Here is a 26306-nt window from a genome sequence, read left to right on the forward strand (position 1 = left end):
ATTGTTATTATTGCATGCCTTTCTTGGTTTAATAAATGTCTCTTTCTCTTCCTTAGGTGCGCGGAAGTCCAATTGATGCATTGGCTGAATTGGGTCTCGCCGGTAGATGATGGCGTATAAAGAGCGCTATGATGCGGTAAGTAGGCGCTACGTGCAGCGCTATGATGCCTTGCCTTTGCTAACCTGTTGTCTTTTTTTTCCCATAGATCGCGGTGCTCACCCGGTGTATGAAATCCCGAGGCGATGCTGGTCGAGGGGCGACTTGCGAGGTAAGCTTTTCGGCACAGTTCGTTATGTTGTAAAAGTGTCTAATATCTTGTTTCCTCCTTTTTTGCAGATCCGTCGGTCCGGGAGAGGCGCTGATGCTAGGATGCGGTTCGCAGGAGCTGTGGGCAGCTACCTATGAAAATTACAGGTAAGCTGCTTCTGCTAACAATGTCCTTTTGTCTCTTTACAGATGCTGTTCTTCCGAGGTTCGCGGGTACAGCTGAACACGATGAGCGTCACGTTGCAGGATTGCAAAGTAACGCGAAGCGTGTTATCCAAGTCGGGTGTAGTTTAAATAGCTTCAAGAAAGTAGTCCAGGTAAAGTAGTTCCTAGGGTACCACACCCAAAACACTATACCGCATAGCTTGGTTCCAAGGAGCCAAGCTATGTGGATGCCTCCATGTTGGCTGGCACTTGAAAATAAAGTAGTTCCCTAAACACAAGTCTTTATTAAGTATGAGCCTGGCGCCAAGAGGGCCTAGGCAAAGGATGCATAAGTTTGTTGGAGACCCAAGCCAAGACCCCTCCTGGCCCATGGGCTTGCCAGGGGGGATTCTGGATGTGGGTCGTGACAGCACCCCCCCCCCCCCAAGGCCCCTCTCAAGGTGTTCCTTCTGTCCGGCCCAGGTTTAGTTGGAAAGTTTTGATGATATTTTTTGATCAGACGTGGTGCATGAATGTTTTCACAGGGTTCCCAGGATCTATCTTCGGGTCCAAATCCTTTCCAATCAACTAGATAGTATAGCTTGCCCCTTGAGTACTTGGAATCCAGGATGCCTCTGACTTCGAATTCTGATTCTCTGTCAATAAGTATGGGTTTTGGTGGTGTCCCAATCCGTGTACCGGGCTACATTGGTTTTAAAAGGGACACATGAAATACCGGGTGGATTTGTAGGTTAGGTGGTAAATTTGGTTTGACGGCCGCTGGATTAATAATTGCCTTGATGGTGTAAGGCCCTAAGTACCTGGGTTGAAAGGTCCGGGTTCCTTTGATGGGTACAAATCTGGCGGCCAGCCAAACCTTGTCTCCTACCTGATAGTCAGGGTCTTTTTCCGGTGTTGGTCGGCAAATTGCTTTTGCTTTTCTTTGGTGCGAATAAGATGTTCTTTGGCTTTTTTGAAAGCCTGAGTGATGTTGGTGTGAAGGGTTTATACTGCTGGCATTTCCAAACTGGTTGAGAGATCCAGTTCTGAGGTACGTGGATGTCTACCATAAAGGGTATAAAAGGGTTTTTGTCCGGTACTGGAATACAAGGAATTGTTATATGCGTACTCAGCTATCCATAGTAAGTCTTTCCAGTCTCTTAGTTCATGGTGCAACATGCACCGTAGGTATTGCTTGAGGGTCTGATTGGTCCTCTCGGTCTGACCGCCATTTGGGGGTGATGGCTAGTGGATAGCCAGACGTCAATTTGCACCATTGCACAACACTTTCTCCAGAAGTTGGAGACGAACTGGCTACCTCGATCGGAGATCAGGACTGATGGGAAGCCATGTACTTTAACAATACCATCCAGGAACACTTTGGCTAAAGTGGATGCGTCAGGGAGGCCTTTGTCACGCCTCGGCACCGTTCCACACTAAGACCCCGTGCTTTATACTTACCCCAGGTCCGACAGCGGAAAGGGACATTTGGCAAGACTATTGCGCTTCGCCGTTCCGTTCGGTATTCTGTGGCGCCATTCCTAATGAAGTGGAGAATGCCCTGGAGGCTTACGACTACCGCATCAGCCAGACGGTTTTCGAACTACGGTTCCCATGAAACCTAGGGAATCCGTAGTCCATGACATCACTATTGCCTCTCTCATTCTGCTCCACCTCCTCATTGATTTAAGCGGCTGTAACCCAGAGGACGCTGCTTCTGTTTGAAAGTTACAGCCGGCGTTGAAGTTCCGTCTTATCGCCTTATTCCTGAAGCTTATTTGTATCGTTGTATGTTCCTTCATACCACGCTCCGTGTATCGAACCCTTTTTCTGAAACTAAGGACTGCTTGCCTGCTGATTCTGTTCACTTATTGCTCGCCCGTGTACCGACTTGAGGATTGCTGTAAGGACTGCCTGCCTGCTGATTCTGTTCACTTATTGCTCGCCCGTGTACCGACTTGAGGATTGTTGTAAGGACTGCCTACCTGGTTCCACCCTTTAAGTGCACCTTGGGACGCCTTGCAGTTGTGCACCCACCCGGATCTAGTGCGTCCCTCGTTCCGCCCGGGAAAAGCTACCCAATTAACATTTCCCCGTTTATAATTTTACACTGTCGTTGTGTTCTGCATCCTGGAGTATAAGGGAACTTCGACTCCCTAGGGTAAGACCTTCAGTGCCCTTAATTTTGTTCTCCTTGTTATCTACACCTCTTAGGTTGTTTCTAAATCCTTGTCTATAACTCCAGGGGGGTGGGGGGGACCAGGGCGTTGTGTGTTCAGGACACAGGGCCTGGGTTGTTCCGGTATTATTCTGTCTTATCTCCACTTAGTGGTACTACTGTTATTCCAAGTGATTAATCGTGTGTTGTTTCTTGCAGCTGGGTCCGTGGCGGCGTGTTTCTCCCCGCTCTTTCGGGTGATCGGTCCCTCTGTCTGGTACAATAATCAGCAGTGGGTCATATCATCAGGAAGGTCGTTTTTTCCCTCATAGAGAGGAGGCTCGGGTGGAGGCTCCAACCCGAGCTCTTCAATCAAAGCACCGTCTCGCCGGTTTGGCCTCCTGTCTTGTCCACTCCCGTTCAGTGAGTAACAGAAACAGAAGCCATGGAAGAGACGGACCCCTTGGTTGCTCTGGTCCGTTTGGTATCCGACTTACGGTCGGACATGACGGCAGCACATGATGCCTTGCACCACCGAATTGATGGTTTGCAAAGCTTCCCCCCTCCACATACACTGGGGATAGACACGTCTGGTGCCACTGCTTCTGGTTCCGGTGTCTCTTCGGCCTCCACGACGGGATTCACGGCAGCCCCTGTTCTCATGGCTACACAGTTTCCATTGGCCCCGCCGGAACGCTTCACTGGCGATCCAAAGCATTATCGGACGTTCATTAATCAATGCAAACTGCACTTCCTTTGCCGCCCTGCAGCCTTTCCCAATTCGACCACGAAGGCGGCTTTTGTCCTCTCGCATCTAGGAGGGACGGCTGCAGCCTGGGCCAATCCGTTACTCGAGTCAAATAGCTTTGTCTTGTATGACTGTGATGCTCTCATCACTGCTATGAATAGGGTTTTCGATACCCGTTATAAATCCCAAGCTACAGACTTAGAGTTCCTGAACTTACGTCAGGGAACTTCTTCTCTGTTCACTTATCTTACCAGGTTCAATCAACTCGCAGCCGAGACTGACTGGCCCGAGGAGAAGAAGTCAGCAGTGTTCTATAAAGGGCTGTCTGAAGCGCTGAAGGACACCCTAGCCACAGTACCAGTAGTCCCTATCGTATTCGGTGAACTTCTGGACTTGGTATTACAGATTGACGCTAGAAAGACTGAACGGAAAGGAGAACGTAAGTCTACCACACCAATGCCCCCTCCCTTGGATTCTGTCAGTCTTCCTTCCTCTGTTCCGGAACCCATGCAGGTGGGGGCCGTCCGAGGTCCTTTAACACCCGCACAACGGGAGCACCGGCGATCACATAATTTATGTATGTTTTGTGGATCAGCCGAACACTTGCTAAGCGATTGTCCAAAAAGACCCAACAAAAAGGCGGGAAACGCCAGAACCCGGCGATAGATGGAGTCCCTACGCCGGGGGTACATTCTTTGGACTCTCACGATGTCGCTTTTGCCCCAGTCAACCTGCCGGTAGTCTTTACCATGACTCCTGGCGCTTCATTTACATCCCTCGCCATTATTGATTCCGGGGCCACCGGTAATTATATGGACTACGATTATGCTGTAAAAAACAACGTACCAGTTCTGCCCAAAACTCAACCCGAAGCGGTACATGCAGTTGACGGTACGTCCTTGATTTCCGGTCTGGTTACCCAGAACACGTCCCTGCTCCGGATGCAGACAGAGGAAGGACATGTGGAGACCTTATCGTTTGATTTGATCAAAGCTCCTCAGTTTCGGGTCATATTGGGAATCCCTTGGTTACGACACCATAACCCCGCTATAGACTGGGCAAACAGGGTGGTTCAGTTTCCTTCCTCCGTGTGCAATGAAAAATGTTTTCAGAACACAAGTGTGTATCCAGAATCATCCTCTCAGGCGTTGGTAGCGTCCATGTCAGTCATCGGGGCCGTTTCTACCACTACGCACATTCCTTCGGAATACCTCTCCTTTCGGGATGTGTTTGATAAAGGGGGGGCGGATCATTTACCACCTCACAGACCGTATGACTGCCCTATTGATCTGGTTCCGGGATCTAAAATCCCAGTTGGGAGAGTATATTCTCTTACCATACCCGAGGACAAGGTACTGAAGGAATACATCAACAAATCTTTGGTTACAGGGTTTATTAGACCCTCTAAGTCTCCGGCAGCATCTCCCCTCTTGTTTGTCCCTAAGAAAGAGGGAGACCTTCGTCCTTGTGTTGATTATAGAGGATTGAATGCTATTACAATAAAAAATCAGTACCCCCTTCCACTGATTTCGGTCCTTTTGGATCAACTTGGTTCTTCTGTTATCTTTACCAAATTGGATCTCCGGGGCGCCTATAATCTCGTCAGAATGCGTGAAGGGGACGAGTGGAAAATGGCGTTTAAAACCCGGTATGGACTGTTCGAGTATCTAGTGATGCCCTTCGGACTCTGTAATGCTCCGGCCACTTTTCAGGCCTTTATGAATGACATCTTTCATGACTGTCTGGACCAGTTTGTTGTTGTTTACCTGGACGACATCCTAATATACTCATCCTCTAGCGAGCAACACACTGAACATGTACGCCTTGTATTACAACGACTTAGGGAAAACAATCTATTCGTCAAGGCGGAGAAGTGTGTATTCAGCTCTACTGAGGTCGAATTTCTCGGTTATGACCTAACCAATCAGGGCATCAGAATGAGTCGTTCCAAAGTTAAGGCGGTACTTGAATGGCCTGTCCCTGCCTCAACCAAAGCCTTGCAGTCCTTTCTAGGGTTTGCAAATTTCTACAGGCGTTTTATCCACTCGTTTTCGTCCATCTCAAGCTCTAAGAAAACATATCGATGGAACGAGGAAGCACAGAACGCCTTTGAGGCTTTGAAAGCTGCGTTCTCCACCGCTCCAGTGTTACAACATCCCAATCCTCACTTACCCTTTCTAGTGGAGGCGGATGCTTTTGGTTCCGCCATTGGGGCGATACTGTCTCAGCGTTGTCCTGACTCAGGGGAGGTCCATCCAGTCGCATATTACTCCAGAAAACTGACCCAACATGAACGCAACTACCCCATCACTGAAAGAGAACTCTTGGCCATTAAGGATGCCTTCTCGGAATGGAGGCACCATTTACTGGGTGCACGTCATTTGATCACAGTCTTCTCTGACCATCGAAGTCTCCTGGCGTTTAAATCAATGAAATGCCTCACCGCTCGGCAGGCCCGCTGGCATCTCTTCTTTTCCCAGTTCAACTTCACCATCACCTTCCGACCGGCCCGGCTCAACACATGTGCCGACGCATTGTCGCGTCTGGATCACAACCCGGGCAGTTCTGCATCAGACCGTTCTCTATTGTTACCTTGTAGAGTGGTTTGTGGCTGCACACCCCAGCCTTCACTTCGTTCCCTGGTCTCGGAATGGGTTTCCTCACATGCAGAGGAATGCGTGGCCCTCAATCTCGATGTTGTACAGGGATTGCCATACATTCAGGGTCGCTTATACTTGCCACCTGGTGAAGCACGTTTCCGCGCCCTGGAATGGTCTCATGACTCATTGATAGCGGCCCACCCGGGTCAACAAAAAACTCTGGACTCTTTGCGTCGTTGGGCATGGTGGCCCTCTATGTCCAGGGATGTGGTTGACTATCTGGCCGCTTGTTCTGTGTGCGCCCAATGCAAAATCTCACGGTCCAAACCAGTGGGTTTATTGCAACCGCTTCCGGTGCCGCACAAGCCGTGGTATATGATCTCCATGGACTTCATAGTGGAATTACCTCCGGTGGATGGTTTTGATACGGTCTGGGTCGTCATTGACTATTTCACCAAAATGGCACTCTTTATTCCTTGTAAGGGTCTGCCTTCAGCACCAGCGTTGGCATCTTTGTTCCTCAAGAATATCTTCTGTTTCTTTGGCCTACCATCCATCGTGGTGTCGGATCGCGGCCCACAGTTTACCTCGCGTTTTTGGAGAGCCTTAACTGCTTCTTTACACATTGACGATCGGTACAGCAAAGCCTATCACCCCCAGACAGATGGGCAGACTGAGAGAGCCAACGCTACTTTAGAACAGTTCCTCCGTTGTCTGTGCCTACGCTTTCAGTCTTCCTGGTTATCAATGTTGTTGCCCGCTGAATTTGCCTATAATAACTCTTTGCACTCGGCTTCTGGGGTGTCACCTTTCTACGCCATGTATGGGCAGCATCCGCGATCTTTGCCTTTGGACCCTTCTGTTCCCTTGGACAATCCGGCAGCCCAGGCATGCGTTCGGGACATCAAGTCCATCCACACAGCAGTTCGTTTGCATCTCCTTGCTGCCCAGAATAGGGCCAAGAAATATGCTGACCGGCATCGGAGTCCTGCCCCAACATACAAGGTGGGCATGAAGGTCTGGTTGTCGACACGCAACCTGAAAATCCCTGGTAAACGCATGCTTTTGCCAAAATTTGTGGGTCCCTATTCTATCACTGATATGATTAGTCCTGTGGCAGTACGGCTTTCTCTACCCGCCTCATGGAAATTACATCCGGTTTTTCATGTATGCCTCCTGAAGCCCTGTCCTCCTGCTACTCGCTTGCCACTCCGTCCTTCTCCCGTCCGGGTACAGGGCGAGGTTGAATACGAAGTGGCGGATATCTTGGACTTTCGACTACGCAGGGGTCGCCCGTTCTACCTAGTTGACTGGAAGGGCTACGGTCCTGAAGACAGGTCTTGGGAACCGCTGCATAATATACACCGTCCTAAGCTTCTGCGCTCCTTCCATGCGCGCAGGGGGTTGGTGCCGCCTTTGGGGGTGGATGCTGTCACGCCTCGGCACCGTTCCACACTAAGACCCCGTGCTTTATACTTACCCCAGGTCCGACAGCGGAAAGGGACATTTGGCAAGACTATTGCGCTTCGCCGTTCCGTTCGGTATTCTGTGGCGCCATTCCTAATGAAGTGGAGAATGCCCTGGAGGCTTACGACTACCGCATCAGCCAGACGGTCTTCGAACTACGGTTCCCATGAAACCTAGGGAATCTGTAGTCCATGACATCACGATTGCCTCCCTCATTCTGCTCCACCTCCTCATTGATTTAAGTGGCTGTAACCCGGAGGGCGCTGCTTCTGTTTGAAAGTTACAGCTGGCGTTGAAGTTCCGTCTTATCGCCTTGTTCCTGAAGCTTATTTGTATCGTTGTATGTTCCTTCATACCACGCTCCGTGTATCGAACCCTTTTTCTGAAACTAAGGACTGCTTGCCTGCTGATTCTGTTCACTTATTGCTCGCCCGTGTACCGACTTGAGGATTGCTGTAAGGACTGCCTGCCTGCTGATTCTGTTCACTTATTGCTCGCCCGTGTACCGACTTGAGGATTGTTGTAAGGACTGCCTACCTGGTTCCACCCTTTAAGTGCACCTTGGGACGCCTTGCAGTTGTGCACCCACCCGGATCTAGTGCGTCCCTCGTTCCGCCCGGGAAAAGCTACCCAACTAACATTTCCCCATTTATTATTTTACACTGTCGTGTTCTGCATCCTGGAGTATAAGGGAACTTCGACTTCCTAGGGTAAGACCTTCAGTGCCCTTAATTTTGTTCTCCTTGTTATCTACACCTCTTAGGTTGTTTCTAAATCCTTGTCTATAACTCCAGGGGGGAGGGAGTGGGACCAGGGCGTTGTGGGTTCAGGACACAGGGCCTGGGTTGTTCCGGTATTATTCTGTCTTATCTCCACTTAGTGGTACTACTATTATTCCAAGTGATTAATCGTGTGTTGTTTCTTGCAGCTGGGTCCGTGGCGGCGTGTTTCTCCCCGCTCTTTCGTGTGATCGGTCCCTCTGTCTGGTACAATAATCAGCAGTGGGTCATATCATCAGGAAGGTCGTTTTTTCCCTCATAGAGAGGAGGCTCGGGTGGAGGCTCCAACCCGAGCTCTTCAATCAAAGCACCGTCTCGCCGGTTTGGCCTCCTGTCTTGTCCACTCCCGTTCGCTGAGTAACAGCCTTTGAGCGGAATAAAGTGTGCCATCTTTGAGAATAAGTACACGACTACAAGAATGGTGTTAAACCCTTGACTGGGAGGTAGGTCAGTGATGAAGTCGAGGGAAAGAGTGTGCCGTGGAGTGGGAGGAATGTCCAAAGGTATATATTGGATGACGTCTTTACGCCAGGCAGGCCACCAGAAGTTCTGTTTTACCTTGGCTAGAGTCTTGGTGATTCCAGGGTGCCCTTCGATCAGAGAATCGTGATAACCTGAAATGATTTGTTGTTGTAAGTCCTTGGTGGGTACGTACAGACGATCCTTAAAAAAGGGTAAGTGATCTGTGATGGAATATTGTTCCCCCTGCGCTTGCCATGCAAGGAAAGTATCTGGATTCATGGTTCGTTGAATCTCGTTTCTCAGATCAACTTGGGTTAAGGCTGTAGTGAGGCCTAAGAGTTTGTCTTCCAGTATGATGGGGACTGGGTCTGGGGTCGTATATACTATGTCATCAGTGCCTGTACGAGAGAGTGCGTCAGCTTTTCCATTCTTGACCCTTGGTCGAAATGTGATGACATAATCATATTCGGCGAAGAAAAGGGCCCACCGCAATTGGCGTGAAGACTGGGCTTTAGCTGTTTTAAGATATTGCAGGTTTAGGTGGTCTGTGATAACTGTAATGGTGTGTCTGGCCCCCAGAAGGTAGTGCCTCCAGGCTTTAATGGGCAAGAATTCTTTGTCCGTGATGGCATAATTAATCTCCGGAGGTGAGAATTTTTTCGACCAGAAGGCCACTGGTTGTAGCTGGCCGGTTTATGGATCTCTTTGTGAGAGGACAGCTCCCATTGCTATACTGGAAGCGTCCGTTTCCACGATATAAGGAAGATCTGGGTGAGGATGTCGCAAAATTGGCGCAGAGGTGAACCTTTTCTTAAGTTCCTGAAAAGCTTTCTCTGCTTCTTCGGTCCAGGCACATTTTTTGTTGTTTTTTCGTAGCAATAAGGTGATCGGGTGTACGACCTGAGAGAAGTCTGGTATGAACCGGCGATAGAGGTTTGCAAAGCCCAACATGCTTTGTACCCCTTTTACTGATGTTGGTGATGGCCATTTCAAAACAGCGTCTACTTTATGCAGGTCCATTCTGATGCCTCCTGGAGTAAGAATAAAACCCAGACACTCAACTTCGATGATGTGAAAAAAACACTTTTCAAGCTTTGCATATAAACAATGTTCACGGAGCTTGGTGAGGACTGAACGGATGTGCTTGTTGTGATCCTGTTTTGAGGTTGAGTACACTAGGATATCATCTATGTACACTAGGGTGCAGACATCAATTAACTCTCTCAAGACGTCATTCATAAAATATTGAAATGCTGCGGGAGCGTTGCATAACCCAAAGGGCATCGCTTGATATTCGTACAAACCGTATTTGGTACGGAAAGCAGTTTTCCATTTGTCTCCGCTTCTGACCCGGACCAGGTGGTACGCGCCTTGAAGATCCAATTTGGTGTAAATCTGGGCATCTTTGACCTAGTCCAGCATTTCAGGGATAAGGGGCAAGGGGTAACGGTTCTTCACGGTGATCTGGTTTAATGTGCGGTAGTCAATACAGGTTCTTAAGTCCCCTTCTTTTTTCGATACAAAGAACAAAGGACTGGCTGCAGGGGACTTTGATGGACGGATGAATCCGTTTGCAAGGTACTGGTCTAAATAAGACTTCAGATGAAGGTTTTCAGGTTCCGTAAGAGCATAGATTCTACCGCAAGGGACTTGAGCACCTGGAACAAGGTCGATCTGACAGTCATAGGGCCTGTGCAGCGGCAGCGTGTTTGCTTGGTCCTTCTGGAATACATCCTGGAAATCGTGGTATTTCTCAGGCTAGGTATTTGTTACACCCAGGTTGTTGCTGTCTATCCGGGGGTCGTAGAGATACTGAAAGCAGGTTTCTGTTCTTGATAATAACAGGCTGGGGAACGGTTGCTAGGCAAGGTTAATTTCCTTGCCCGCCAGTCAATCAAATGGTTGTGAGCGACTAACCATGGCATCCCTAGTATGAGCCGGAATTGAGGTGCCTTGATGAGATCGAACGAAATAAGTTCCCGTTGTCTGTCCTGGCACAGGAAGGTTATCTCGGCTGTGCATTGGGTTACGGGTCTGGAAGCGATTTCTGTCCCATCCACCGTAGATACCTTGTCTGTAGTCGGCTTGGAACAAAGGGGAAGCCCCATCTCTGCAGCCAGGTCTTGATCCATCTAATTCCCAACTGCTCCGCTGTCGATGTATGCTTCAACGGCATGCATTCTTGACGACCGTTGGTTATTAATTAAGATCACCGGTATTGCAAAGTGTGAGGTCGGTGGCTCTTTTCTCTCACTCGACAAACTGACCTCTACGTTTGCCAAGCTGGGTAGTTTTCCGACTTAGATTCCTTCTCTTCATCTTTTTCCGTGGCCCCGACGATCTTCCTTGGAGGTTTCACTGGGCAGTCCTTCAGGAAATGCCCTGGTTTTCCGCAATACAGACATAGTTGTTGTTGTCTCCTTTTATCTCGCTCTTGTTTTGTTAGTGGAGGTCGTACCCCTCCGATTTGCATGGGCTCCACAGTTTTCTTGCACTCGAGTTACATTGTCTCTAGATCGAACGTACACAGCCCGAGGGTCCATTTTGGAACGGTCTGCTTTTCGGCCTTGCAACCGGTGGTCTAGTTGTACGACCAAAACTATGAATTCAGAACAGTCTCTAGGAGGATCAACCACTTCAGCTAGAACGTCTTTTAATTCGCCTCGTAAGCCCCGATGAAACAACATGGTTCTTTTGTTTTCAGGCCACCTAGCTTCAGCAACCAATCTGTTGAAAGTACCAATGTACATTAACAAGTCCTGATTCCCCTGACGGAGGGAAAGGAGTTCATTGTCCACTGCTTGCTCTCGGGTATCAGGTATGGCGAGCAAAAGGTTTTCCCATTCCCATTTCCCTCTGAAATCCCCCAAAGTCATGTAACAAGGATCATCATGGGTCACCAATAGTACCGATCAATCTGCTGCGCTACCACTCAGGTATGATAAAACAAAGGCTACCCGAGCTTGGTCATTTGGGAATGCTCCAGGCCTGCAAAGAAAGTGAAGGCGACACTGATTCATGAAAGCTGCGTGTTTCCGTGGATCACCTGCAAACCTCTCCGGTGGTGCCAAAGGAACTGTTCCCGGTCACATGATTTGTACCGGAGTAGAGGTAGTGGATGGCATGGTAGGATTTTGCATCGTTGGGTTGTTTCCAGGTAGAGGTGTCTGTCCTGCTTGTGATTGCAAGTATTGCCTGCTAATTTCTTCAGTGCTCTCTTTAGTCACTAATAAGTCTCTCCAGAGAGCGTTAGTCTCTTGTCGGGCAGAATGAACCTCGGCACAAAGTTCTCCTAACAATTGGGCCAATTGGTCTAATTCTGATGTCTCCATGGCGCCCAGGTGGATTGGTTTGGCAGGCTTCGCGTTCTGTTACGCTCACCTAGTATCCACGGGGACGCCACCCAGTCGTAGGGACTCTAGTATCCTTCTCTGCGGTTCCCAGGTGTGACCAGCAGGGAAGTTCTGCCTGGAATACAGGTGGGCAATGTTCAAGACTGAGCAACTGGGGTAAGCAGCCCCCCACCACCCTGTATGCCCGCAGCCCCTCTCGACCTCTCCTGACCTTGTTGTTAATTCAGGTGTGCTCTCCGTCCTGCCTTCTTGGCAAGGGCGCGTTGTCCTTTGTGGGCGAATGCGATCTAGTTACTTCACTGATGCCGGACTGCTTTGAGTCTTTCAGGTAGGTCTTATTGCTGTTGTATATTGTTGTTATCCTTGCATGCCTTTCTTGGTTTAATAAATGTCTCTTTCTCTTCCTTAGGTGCGCGGAAGTCCAGTGTGATGCATTGGCTGAATTGGGTCTCGCCGGTAGAGGATGGCGTATAAAGAGCGCTATGATGCGGTAAGTAGGCGCTCTGCGCAGCGCTATGATGCCTTGCTTTTGCTAACCTGTTGTCTTTTCTTTCTCATAGACCGTGGTGCTCACCCGGTGTATGAAATCCTGAGGCGATGCTGGTCGAGGGCGACTTGCGAGGTAAGCTTTTCGGCACAGTTCGTTATGTTGTAAAGGTGTCTAATATCTTGTTTATTCCTTTTTTGCAGATCCGTCGGTCCGTGAGACGCACTGATCCCAGGATACTGTTCGAAGGAGCTGTGGGCAGCTAACGATGAAAATTACAGGTAAGCTGCTGCTGCTAACGATGTCCTTTTGTCTCTTTACAGATGCTGTTCTTCCGAGGTTCGGGAGTACAGCTGAACACGATGAGCGTCACGTTGCAGGATTGCAAAGTAACACGAAGCGTGTTATCCAAGTCGGGTGTAGTTTAAATAGCTTCAAGAAAGTAGTCCAGGTAAAGTAGTTCCTAGGGTACCACACCCAAAAAACTATACCGCATACCTTGGTTCCAAGGAGCCAAGCTATGTGGATGCCACGATGTTGGCTGGCATTTGAAAATAAAGTAGTTCCCTAAACACAAGTCTTTATTAAGTATGAGCCTGGCGCCAAAGGCGCCAGGACTGGCCCCAAGAGGGCCTAGGCAAAGGATTCCTACGTTTGTTGGAGACCCGAGCCAAGACCCCTCCTGGCCCATGGGCTTGCCAGGGGGGTTTCTGGATGTGGGTTGTGACACTAACTCCCAGAATAAAATTCCTGATGATTGGAAGTAAAGTATTAATGTCCGGATTTACAAGAAAGGAAGCACTACCCTGCTAGATGCCTATGGGAAAATATTTGCAACATACTACAGAAGTGCTATATTGATAATGGGAAAATTCCCCTTTAAAAAATTGGCTTCAGAATAGATCTTTTGAAGATCAATCACTGTTAAGCTTTGAAATGTATTACGGAGAAATACTATAGACATCAACATGGAAAACTAGATGTTCTGTTTGTAGGCTTCTCCACAGGATTCAATCGTGTTGATGGATTTTGGCTGTGGGTAAAGGTAAAAACTAGGAAATTCCTTTATATTTATTATTGAATATTATAATACAGATGTACAGAGACACGTGAGTGAAGTTCCAACTGTCTCATCTGGTCGTTTATTTAGGAATACTTTTATGAATAATGACTTATGACAAGGGTTCATTGTTGCCTCTTATCCGATTCCCCTTTCTCTTGCTGATTATTAAGAGTGCTGGTGCTTTTCTCCCTAAATTAGCTTATAGACAGCTACAGACTCTCTTGTATGTAGATGAAACATTTGTCATGGATCTGGCTGCTGTCGGATTAGGGAGATCCATTATTGTATTTGGGGGTTATTGTAGTATAAAGTATTTACAAATTCAACCTAGATAAAAACTAAAATTATAATTTTCTCAGAAAACTAATCTTAAGTTAGCTTTACTTGGTATCTAAATTCGACCAAATTGGATCTATAAACGCACTATAATTATTGGTCTTATTTTTGATAATAAGATTAGATAGGTAAAACAGATTTCTGTTTTAACTAGAAGAGTACCCATAATAGTGAATGCCATAAGGCATTTTTTAAAAAAATGCAGCGTTTTGGAGGTGTTATAGTGATTCACGCAATTGTTGCTGCAAATATTTTTAATTTTTTATTTGTGCAGGTGCGAATGTTATCCTACTTGCCTGTAGGTTACAAAACATAGAAAGTAGTGCATTGAAAACAATGATTTTACTTCCCAAATCCACCCCTATTGAGTTGGAGCTTAGTGGAACTGTATTCCAAGCTGTGTCAACAGTTTTAAAGTTTAAGTTTGAAATGTTTGCTCATGCAAAATCAGGGACCCGGCAGTTGCAAGCTACTAGCCAGCCATGAAAAAGTCACTCACCACCTCTATCCATATATACACACAGCACACCATTTCTTGATCGCCAAAAGTCAAATTTCACCAGACAATGGCTAGTGGTAAGAGCAATTATTAAACCCTGCTATAAATGACTGTGGACCAGCACATAATAGAGCAACTGGAAAGTTCAATTTAAATGTAGCCATTGCAGAACTTCTTTCAACATTAGGTTTTTATAAAAGAAAATCCGTATCCACACAAGTTATAATTTTGGTTATATAGCATTTCTAAAGAAGAAATATTTAGAAGGCACTTGTTGGATGGCTGAGCCGTATCTAGCATATGCTGATTTGCAAAATGTGCATAATAAAGAAACAAGAAGATTTTACTTAAGATTTTAAATTACGAATATTAAGAACTGTAAATGAAATAGGTGTATGCAAATTAGTGCAATATAGTTAACGAAAATGTGCCCTTTGTGTTATTCTGAAACATGTTTTATGTGTGTGTTCAATGCTTGCACAAGTGTGACAATATTCATTTAACTGATTTTTCTTAGGTTCTGAGTAAGACGAATTACAGATGTACTCAAATTATTGTATACAGTCACAGAAAATGATGTATGTTTTGAAGTACATAATCTTTCTAAATGTTGTTGATTTAATGATTATCGATGCAGGTTTGTTTTTGAGCTACTCTTACAGTTGTGCTATTCTATATGTAAGTTAGTGCAATATTGTTATTTTCTATTCTCTTTAGTTGCATGCTTTCCTTGGAAACCCTTTAAGCAATTACATTAATAGGCTGGAAGTAATAGCTAAACTGGTACTGAATAATCCAGACACCTATAAAGGGATACTGGTACTGTCAGGTGAAGATAACATATGCTTCCCTGTCTCCCTGTAAAACACACGGGAACTAATACCATCAATACTGTTCTCCAAGCCAAGTACCTGCAAGTACTGATTATCCGCGTGATTCTGCTTGTTGTTATTGCGGCTGGAAGCTCCTTTTTCTTGGACCATTGGACAATTTGTAGACGTGAACTAACTTGCCAGAAGGCTTGTGGCGTGTAAACATACCCACTTAGAGGTGTACTATAAATCGCGCGCGCACCAAGCCAAGTACCGGCAAGTACCGCTTAGTCGCGTGATTCTGCTCGTTGTTATTGTGGCTGGAAGCTCCTTTTACTTGGATCATTGGACAGTTTTGGAAGTGAACTAACTTGCCCAGAAGGTGAACAAAGTGTTTGGACACTCCATTGATGCTCGATAGCAAGGAACTTTTACTTCACTTCACTTATTGTGCCTCCTTTTCTCTTATTTTCTGTAGGCTTGTGGAGTGTAAACACGCCCACTTAGAGGCGTACTATAAATCGTGAATGCGCGCGCACCAAGCCAAGTACCGCTTAGCCGCTTTGCCGCGGTGCTGCGTGCTGCTGCTTGGAACTACGTTCAAATAGGTACTATTATATTATTTGCTTAATTTTGTAATATCTTTCATGTGGCCTCAGTGGGTTGATCTCATATTAGACTGTGCGCGAATTGAGTAAATCAGGCATGTGGTACTAAGAGAAAACACGAGTCCATGTTACAATGCCTGTACACATTGAAATCAAACATGCCTGAATCCTCGGGTTTGTTGTTAAACGCTCCCGCAATGGCCTCTAAGAAGGTAACCCACATATCTCGCACTTCAAAATAAAGCATTACTCTTACTCCAGTTCTCAGAACTCCGATCTCGAACAGAGACATCCGCTCCATGTCGGATAACGTGCTCCCTGAAGAGGCGGCGTTATCCGCGAGTTCAAGTACCATACTTCCCCTTCTACCTCCTACGGATGGAACATGCAAGGAAGTGATTCCATCCAGTGTCTCTGATTTTACCATTCTGACAATAGTCCAAACACCCAATAAACATTTAACCAATGGTAAACATATGTCACCGGTGAATGAGAGCAGTGAAGTGTCGCCTGGTTCATCAGATATTTCAATACATGCCAGCTGGGGTAAACTAAGCGCCATTAATGGCACAACACATACAGATTATGGCACCATAGGCTCCATGGATTCGTCCATTCATTCCATTGTCGATTCATTTCTACAACCCACACCGCGGTGTCGTCTCCCGATTATTAACTCAGACAATCCAACGAAAAATCTAGCTCTCATTGAAATCACTCTAATCGCTTTTAACACGACTGTAGCTAGTTCATTCAAATTATTTGAGTGCTTGGACACTAAAATTACCCAACAATCCAGTCAGATACAACAAATACTTGACTGGATTGCAAATTTACCCTTAGACACTCGTCTCTCCAAGAATGGTGGTAATGGGAGAATAAATGCAGGAGCCATGGAACCCTACCCTTGGTGAGAGATTCAAAAATGGTAAATTCCATTTCATCGGTGTTGGCTCTGATCACGAAGATTATATGTCCTGTTGAACAAGTCTCACCTGAAGTAATTAACTTAAACGACTCATGGATTAGTCTAGATAGGAGCACCCATCGATACTGTTGTCCAAAAGATGAGTCTTACAACCCGTCTGAAACGGATTGTGACCAAAACAAAAGCGGCCTCTCGGAAGGTGTCTGGACCACTTCAGTTAGTCAAGATGAGGCCTCAAGGGGCCTCATTACGAGTTTGGAGGTAGCCATGCCCTTAATAAGGGCTGGCTCCAAACTTGGGTCCGGATTCTTTGAATGAGGAATTACCGGGCCATTTCAACCTTGGAGGGCCCGGTAAATCCTCATTCAATATACCCATCCCCATTCCCATTTGAGTCCCTATGGGGCTCAATGGGAATGGGGAGGGAACTAACAGCAGGCCCGTTAATAATGGGCCCGTTGTGAGCTCCCTGGTCCCTTTGCAGGAACCGCAAAGGATGTCTGGTCTGACCAGATGTCCAGAGCGGGTCCCGCAAGGGGACCTCGTAATAGGGCGGAATGGGTTTAACGGCTCTGGCACCTTTACCAGCGCCGTTAAACCCATTCCGCTAGGGTCCTAATGAGGCCTTCCTCCAACTCATTAACTGATCAACTTCAGTACTCAAAACTCCCACAGGCTCCAGCTCCAGTTTTGACAATTCAGACTGTAACTCAGGCACCAGTGGTGATGGTGGACAGTCATAAAGTGGTGGATGGGGCTCTTACACACAAAGAAATGTCTCTGAATTATGCTCCCCTAACCAAGATTGTGAATCTAATTGAGAATTCATCAATAGAGGTGCAAAGAATAGCACAAAGTAATCAAAACTCTGCATCTGAAATTCAAGCAAACTTAGACTTGCAAATGGGCATAATGCGAAGCAAATTAAATGAACTTGCTGAAGAGATTGCCTTACAAGATCGCATGAAATCAATCAAAGCAGCAGTTGATGCATATTTATTACAACGCGTCTCACAAGCAATAGTGGCTAAACCCCCCACGCCTGTCATGAGAGAAGCTCTCCCCCAAGCAATGAATGATCATTGTCCCACAACGAAAGTAGCAATGGACGATCTTAAACAATCCAATGACTGTCTGCGATCTCTAAATATATCTCGCCCTCGAGTCGATTCTGTTCTATCAGCCCCTCACAGCAGAAATTCGACTAAAAATAACACTGTTAGATCAAGTCGACAGGAGAATAAAAATACCTTTAAAAACTGTCACTCACTCATTGTAAAATGCCGAGATGCGCCCTTTGAAAAATATGACTTATGCAGAACAAGTATAATGAACATCTTTGGAGAGGTAGACAACTTACAAGATATATACTCAAGTGATATTGACCAAAATGAAATTGTCTGTGACCATAATTTGTCCATAATGCGATTGTGGATTAAATCAGGCTTAGTCTTGAATTCAATTTGGAAAGCTAAAATGGATCTGTTCAAGATGGGTTTTCTGGTCGCACAGGATCCTGAACGATTGATTGAGGAAAGAAAGTCATCTACGGTCCCAATCCCAGAATTACAATGTCACCCTATCTGTTCATGTTCATACTGTGGCCCCACTTTAATTCCTCAATATGAGAAAGTGCATGTCATAAAAGCATAACCATTAATTGAAAATATTACAAATGCATCCTCTCTGTTTAGTTGGAATACCAGGGGACACACTCATTTGCAATGGGGCATAAATCATCCCATAAATCAATACGACATAGTGGCACTTCAGGAGACCTGGTTGCAGATAGCCCCAGTTTGGGATGACCATGATGTTATTTTATTACCATCGATGGCGGCCCCAAGGCCTTTTGGTGGCAGTAAAGACAAGTAGAGGGTTGACCATCACTAAGTGGGCTTCACCAAATAACTTTATACAACTGGTCAAGATTTCTGATTCCACTCAATCCTTGGAATTAATTAATTTATACCACAATTCGATTGGTATTTCAGACGACACTTTCTATAAAGATCTATTTAGTGTTTTAGCACTGGTCACCCAAGATCATCGCATCACAGCCACTATTTTGGTAGGTTATCTGAATCTTGACTGCTTGCGGCCGAAAATAATGCCACAGGTATATGCTAGGGAGAGATGGATTAGAATTGCTGCAGATCACAATTTCCACATGGCAAATGGTTCCTTAATGGGAGATATCCCACCTAATCACACGTGGGAAAGAGGTTTGTCTAAATCTTTCATTGATTATATATATATGACTGAAACACTATTCCAGAAGGTCACTACATTTGAGATAATACTACTAACGGTCAGTGATCACCATCTACTCACATTGTTTTGGCAATGGGATCTCAAGCAGTCTGAGCCTAATCGACAGTGGTCTAATCAGACTCTGTGGGTTAATAATGCGAAAACTCGCTTTAGATGGTCTGACAACTCACTCGATGCTCTATATGGGGCAATACAAAATCAAAATGGGGCTGAGTGTGAGTCCTACGTAGAGATCTTGTCCTCCTTTAGAAATATTCATCTTGATAAAGGCACATGTCACTTTACTTAAAATCACAGGTTTGATTTATTTGTACAACAAACTAGAACTGCGTGCAGGAGAGAGTTAAGATCAATCACTAGACTGTCACCAAGTAAACGTGATCAAACGCGAAGAACGATCAAGTGTAGATATCGAAATTAGATCCACGCAAGGAAAGCTAAACTATTTCAATTTGATAGTGAGGCTTTCATGAAATCAGTACATAATTAAAACTCAGCCCAAGTGTGGGCTTTACTTAACAAAACATCTAACCAAACACAAGCTGGTGTACAATTGAGTGGGGTCTCTGAGGCCGCTTGACTTGATCATTTTTCACACCTATATGCCGATGAGAACATTGATAAATATAGGTATAAAAATCAATCCATAGCGGGGTGGCACTTGGAATGTTCTGAAGAAATAATAGAATATCCTATAAACAAATCCTCATCCTCCCATGCAGCAGGACCGAATGGCTTGAGCAATTTTATGTTTAAGCAAAATCCGACGAGGTGGGCCAGCATCCTTAATAAAGTATTTCAACAAACCCTAAGCTCTAGGAAATTACTGACCTCGTGGAAATCATCCTTGATTGTTCCAATCTTTAAGAAGGGTGACCGGGGTGCTCCTTCAAGCTATCAGCCAATCGCTCTACTTGATGCCCCGGGAAGGTCTTTACAAGATTAGTCTTGAGAGACTTTTCGTGGTGGTCTCAAGCTTGCAATCAGCATGATCCGAACCAGACAGGTTTTGTTGCGGGGTTGGGAACTGAAGTGAACCTGCTAACACTTAATGCCCTCAAATCACAAGCACAAATGTCCAAACAACCAATTTATTTTGCGTTTGTCGATTTACATTCGGCTTTTGATTCAGTTTCACGAGTTAAACTAATGGGAAAGCTGCTAAATGTGAAGTGCCCCACCACCTTATGTGACATCGTTTATGCCCTACATTCAGATGCCACCATAAAAATTAGGCTATCAGTATTGGGCCTCCTGCCTGCAGCAGTCTCTACATCAAGAGGGCTGAAGCAAGGATGTATCCTTGCTTCAGCCCTCTTTAATTTTTGTATACATGATGTGACGCAGGCTTTTTCTTGGGTTTGTTCGGATTCTCCGAAAATGAATGGTGTTGCGATCAAGGCCTTGTGGTACACGGACGACCTAGTGTTGATCTCAAACACACCGTCAGGCCTGCAACTTCTCTTGTCCGACCTAAGTGCCTATTTAGATGAAAATGTATTAGTCATCAATCTGAAGAAAACTCAGATAGTGGTATATGCTCCTAGATTAACTAATAGGGCCAAATTGGATTGGAGGATCAAGGATGTGAGCTTGGAAACTGTAACGATTTATCTTTATCTTGTTATTTTGTTTGATGGAATGCCGCAGGTTGATTCACAACTAAAGACGCTTGCTCACAAATTAATCTCAGCCATATTGCAGACACGGTTAATCCTATACAAATACGGCAAATTTTCTATTAAATCTGCACTGATGTATTGGCGCCAGAAAGTCATGCCTACGATCCTTTATGGATTGGAGACCAAAAATATAATCTTGGCATTATTTTTGAACAAATTAAGAGGCGAAATTTTGGAGGGGTGTTCTACATCTTCCACAATGCATACCAGGACCATGGCTGCGACATGAGTTGGGTCTTACCTCTTTGGTTTCTGAGTACAATTGGCGAATATGTGCCTTGTTTCGCAAATGTTTAATTTACACATGAACCGACAACATTTTAGAAACGCTGTCCGCCTATATGTTGTCATCATCACATGCATTTGTTCGAACATGGTCAACTTGTATTCTCAAAATCTTGGCAAAGGCAGATGTGAATATTGACACTCTTGTTTCTAATCTGGATCGAGCCAAGGATAAATTATATAGACTGGACTGGATTGAAACTAGAACAAAATGCCTTACCTATAAGGACTTTCAGGCCTCTGCATTCGAACAGAAAAAACTTAGAGTTAGACTCATACTTGTGCAGAGCACTGTCTCCACAACTGAGACCAGCATTTCTGCGTATACGATTCAATTTGTATTCGACACGAGATGTTCTGGCAAGAAGGAATTTTATCAATGCAAAGGAGAATTTTTGTAGATACTGTGCTCATATGTCAGAGAAACTCTAGAGCTTGTAATAGTAGAATGCCCGGCCCTAATAGATCTAAGAGCAACATTTTTCTGGAAACATATGACGTATTTTGGTCTGATGTCCCCAGAAAATAGATGGCCTACTATTCTGACAACCAACTTTTAATTTTATGAATGCCTTAAATGTAAGTGCTGCAAGTGACCCTGTGGTGGTTTAGGTTTCCCACGAAAAACAGTTGTTTATATGAGGCCCAATGGGGTAGTCCATTTATTACAGGGTGAACACTGTGCATTGCTCTCTAATCGCCTCTGTATAAACTCTTTTCAATGATAGTCATTAGGGTAAGCACCATTGAACATTCACAGTTTTTCGTTCAACTCTTTTGCTTTTATATGAAGTGTTTATCGATTGTGACATGAATTTTTTATGGATTATATGTTTTATATGATTAATGTATTTTAGGGCTCTTATCCTATTTTAGTTTACTGTATTTTGCATTTTTTCTGTTTTTTGTTTGTGGTGCTTTGTAAATTTGAAAATGTAATTGATTTGATTTAAATGTTTTGAAAAAGTTGAGTTTACTCAGCTAAATTCAATTTAAAAAAATACAGTTCTCTCGTTGCTGCCACATGTTCCCCTGAATTTCTCTAGCATTGGTTCAGAGGTCTTCACGACATATTGTTTTCATTTAGTCACTGAGTAATTCCAAAGTCCTTCATTCCTGTAAATCAAAATTTGTATTTGTATTTGTATTTTGTTTATTTGTATTGCGCACCTTGCCCGGGGGCACCTGGGTGCATGTTTTGTGACGAGTTACATGTTACATGTTACAAGTATATATACATTGTGCTATTTACAGGTTATAATTATACAGTTTCAGCATAAAATCATTTACAAATATTTACAAGATAATAAACGAAATAATAAGTGTAGTGGCAGTAAAATTATATCGAGTAGGTGGCCTGGGCATCCCTTTCAAGGAGCCATTGTTTAGTTTTGTATTTGAAAGAGTGGGGATGTTGAACAGTTCTGTGCGTGTTGGGTAGGGAGTTCCAGAGCTTAGCTGCAAGGACAGGGAAGCTCGAACCTCTTGCAGTATGTAGCTTGAAGCTGGGGATAGTGAGAGTGTGGGCCTGAGTTGATATCAGGGGTCTAGATGCTGTATGTTGTGTAAAGCGCGAGGATAGGTATGCAGGTGCTGTATTGTTCTGGGCCTTGTGAGTAAGAACTAGGGCTTTGAGGGATATGCGATGGGCAATGGGGAGCCACTGCAGGCTGCGTCTGGTGTGGGAGATGTGAGATCGCCTGGGAATGTTAAGAGCCGCCTGTATGGCATTGTTCTGTGTGACCTGGAGTTTATCAATGTTTCTTTAGCTTGTCCCTAGGTAGAGGGCATTGCAATAATCGATTTTGGACTTGATGAGGGTTCTGGTGAGGATCAGGCAGTTGCCCATTGTCAGAAAGGGATGGCATGCTGTGATCAGTTTGCAAGTGTAGGCTGACGCTGAGACTACAGAATTGGTTTGTCGATTGAGAGACAGGGTAGAGTCTAGGTAGATTCCAAGTGTTTTTGTGACGTTAGAGACTTTGATAACGTTTTTGTCGATAGTGAAGGATTTGTATTTGGGGTCAAGTTTGGCGAGTTTGGAATGGGAGCCTAAAATGAGTAACTCTGTTTTTTCATCATTGAGGCAGAGCCTGTGATGTGCCATCCAGGCCTGTATGACAGTGTAGACTGCGTTGAGAGCTCTTGTATCCGTTACATAGTCGCCCGTGATATGGATGAGTATCTGGGTGTCGTCCGCATAGTTGGTGTAGGAGACATCCAGATGGTCAAGTATATCAAAGAGCGGTTTAGTAAACACATTGTAGAGAGTGGGAGACACACAAGCGCCTTGTGGGACTCCGCACGGGACATGTGCTGGGTCAGCTGCGGCTGAGGGTGAGAAGACCTTCATGGTTCTGTTTGCCAAGAATGAGCTGATCCATGATGTGGCTGCGTTGGAGAAGTGGGCAGCAGTCTTAAGGTGGTGGCAAAGAATTTGATGATCAACCAAATCGAAGGCTGCTGAGAGGCCAAGGAGGAGCAGGAGCGCCTGTTTGCCCTTGTCTTTCAGGTCCTCGATTTGGGTTTTCAAATCAATCAGGGCTGTTTCAGTGCCGTGTCTGGGGCAGAAACCGGACTGTCTGAGCCCAAGTAGGTTGTTAGTCTCAAGGTAGTCCTGTATTTGGACATAGGCCACTCGGTCCAGGATTTTAAGAAGGTAAGGCACAGTGGTGATGGGCCTATAGTTGGAGGGGTTGCTCGAATCAAGGATGGGCTTTTTGATTAACGGGATGACCCACGCATCCTTGAGATTGTTAGGTACAGTGCCCGATAACAAGGAGGCATTGATGAGTGAGGTGATGAATGGGGCGAGATCATGTGCTGCTTGCTGTACGATTGGTGCCGGGCAAGCGTTACCTTGGCAATTGGAGGGCTTGAGCTTCAAGATAATGTTTTCAACCTCGTTGATAGTGAGTGGTGTGAAGCTAAAGGGTTTGAAAGAATGTTTAGGTGAGGTGGGTATGTAGGTAGGGGGGTTGCCTGTGGAATCAGAAAGGTAGCTTTTTTTGGTATTGGTATTGATTTTGGCTTGGAGTAGGGCACTTTTGTCTAACAGTGCCTTTTGAATGTTAGTAAACCACTCCGTATCAGGGGTACATGTATCCAGTGGGGCGACAGGAGACTCAAGTTCCTTGAGGATCTTGAATAGTTCCTTGGTGTTAGACTGTGCTTGTGAGATCCTTTTGTTGTAAACTTCCTTTTTTGCGGCTAGGATGGCTTCTTTGTAGGTAAGGGAGGCTGAGGTGAGGTTATTTTTATTGACTAGGGAGGGAGAGCTTTTCCAGTGAGCCTTGGCTTTTCTTTTTTCTTTACGCAGGTCGCGTAGGTGTGGGGTGAACCAAGAATTAAGGTGGGAGCGAGGTTTTTGTTTGCACAGTTTAAGGGGGGGCAACGGTATTGAGAGCATTTAACATAGCACGGTTGTAAGTGTCTACTAGGACAGTAGGGTCCAGGCAAGTAGCGGGCGACAGGCTCAGTAGAGGGAGGATGAGAGGGAGTAGCTTCTCCACTGTAATGTCCTTATTGCGGATGAGAGTGGGGGGCCAAGTTTGGTTTATCTATGGGTGGGCTGGAGTTGATGGAGAGTAGTAGTATGTGGTGATCGGACCAGGCGCATGGGGAGACAGATGTTACGTTAAGCGCACAGTTCATGTCTGCGACCCAATCAAGGATGCGACCCTTGATGTGGATAGGTTCTTTGAGGTGTTGTGTAAGGCCGAAGTCGGCAAGTACACTTGCAAGGTCCGTGGCTTTGGCATCATTCGTGTCTAGATAGCCTAGGTTAAGGTCGCCAAGTAGAATGATTTGGGAGTTAGGCTTGGTACTCGCGTCTATAATAGATGAGATGTCCTCTACAAAGGAGGATGTGGGGCCGGGGGGCCTATAGATAAGGTGCACTGTGACGGTGTGATTCGGTGAGATGGGCAGTTTGATCGAAAGTAGTTCAGCAGAGGGCAGCCGCAGGCTGTTGACCTCTCTAAGATTGAGAGAGCTCTTAAATATGAATGCTAACCCTCCTCCCTTGGTTTGGTTGGTGTCCCTGTCGCACCTAAGGATGGTGTAACCATCGGGGATGGCCAGAGTCAGGGCGGGGCCTGAGGCCGCATGCAGCCACTTTTCCGTGATCGCGAGAAAGTCAAGGTTTTCTGTGGAGATGAGATCTGCAATATCGAGGGCGTGCGCAGGAATAGAGTGGGCGTTGATGAGCGCACCTTTGAGTTTAGAGGTCCTGCTGGCCTTGTGGTCATGAGGAGCCAGGTCAATTTTAGGTGCTGCAGAGGTTGTGGATTTGTTGTCGCTAGAGTTAAGGCTTTTGTTGGTGGGGGGGTTGTTCAGGTGGTAGGACCAGTGATGCATCTGGAGGCTAGTCTATGCTTTCTGACTGATATAGCACAAGGTTGACTGGGGAAATTGGATGAGGTCAGCGTGGTGCGGTGGGGCAGAGGTGGACTGTTGGAAGATGTGGGTTCCTGAGATAGGGAGGATAGGGAGCTCAGAGCAGGTTTTCGGATGTCTATCTTGGGCAGGCTGTCTGGCGTGACTGTGTTGTTGAGTGTTGTACATTGGGAGTAAGGAATAAGGCGTAGGCGCGAGCCAAGCCTGGAGTTTCTGGTAGGTGTGGGGCATGGCTGATTAGGTGTAGGTTTGGTGGTGAAGTGTGAGAGCCAGAGGGCCGGCGCGTTCAAGTAGGTGTTAGGACTTGTCATGTGGAGAGCTGGAGGCAATGTAAGCTGTGTAGGTGAGCCGCCGGTTGTGGGCGGGGGCAAGAGGAAGTGCTGGTCGATGTTCGGTAAGAACGGTGACTGGGTTAGGGCCTGATGAGTGAGCAGTACGTGTGTGGCGAGACATAAAAATAACTGCTTTGTTTGTGAAGCGTGTTGTGCTGTGCTGGCATATGAGGATAGGAAGAGTAGGGCAGTACCGGAGGCAAAATGCATTTTAGATGCAATGCCAATGGTGGAGAGATGCAGAGGTAGTCCTGGAGCAGTTGGCCTAGACAGTGTGATAGTGTGGTCACCAATTAGGTGGGCTGGCTAGCCGGATAGCGGTGAAAGACATGAACTGGCGACCAGAGGAGGCACACATATGGGCTAAGCAAAATACACTTCTAATGCGCTAGAGCAACAGGCATTAACTGGCAACCAGAGGAGGCACACATATGGGCTGAGCAAAATACACTTCTAATGCGCTAGAGCAACAGGCATGAACTGGAGACCAGAGGAGGCACACATATGGACTAAGCAAAATACACTTCCAATGCGCTAGAGCAACAGGCATGAACTGGCGACCAAAGGATCCACTCTGAGCCTAAAGGTCCCTTATGATCACCAGATTCTGGAAACATTACAGA

At 45.9% G+C, this 26306-nt stretch overlaps 2 protein-coding genes across 2 annotated transcripts in view; one reads left to right on the plus strand and one right to left on the minus strand.

The window, feature by feature from the left end:
* Positions 1 to 26306, plus strand: part of LOC138468103 (ADP-ribosylation factor-like protein 6-interacting protein 4) — a 758894-nt gene that overhangs the window by 727311 nt on the left and 5277 nt on the right. The window lies entirely within an intron of this gene.
* The window catches only part of RD3 (RD3 regulator of GUCY2D), a 246759-nt gene that overhangs the window by 177474 nt on the left and 42979 nt on the right, over positions 1 to 26306 (minus strand). The window lies entirely within an intron of this gene.

This window comes from Ambystoma mexicanum, chromosome 4q (assembly GCF_040938575.1).
Source record: "Ambystoma mexicanum isolate Mex_15411 chromosome 4q, UKY_AmexF1_1, whole genome shotgun sequence".
Taxonomy (NCBI): domain Eukaryota; kingdom Metazoa; phylum Chordata; class Amphibia; order Caudata; family Ambystomatidae; genus Ambystoma; species Ambystoma mexicanum.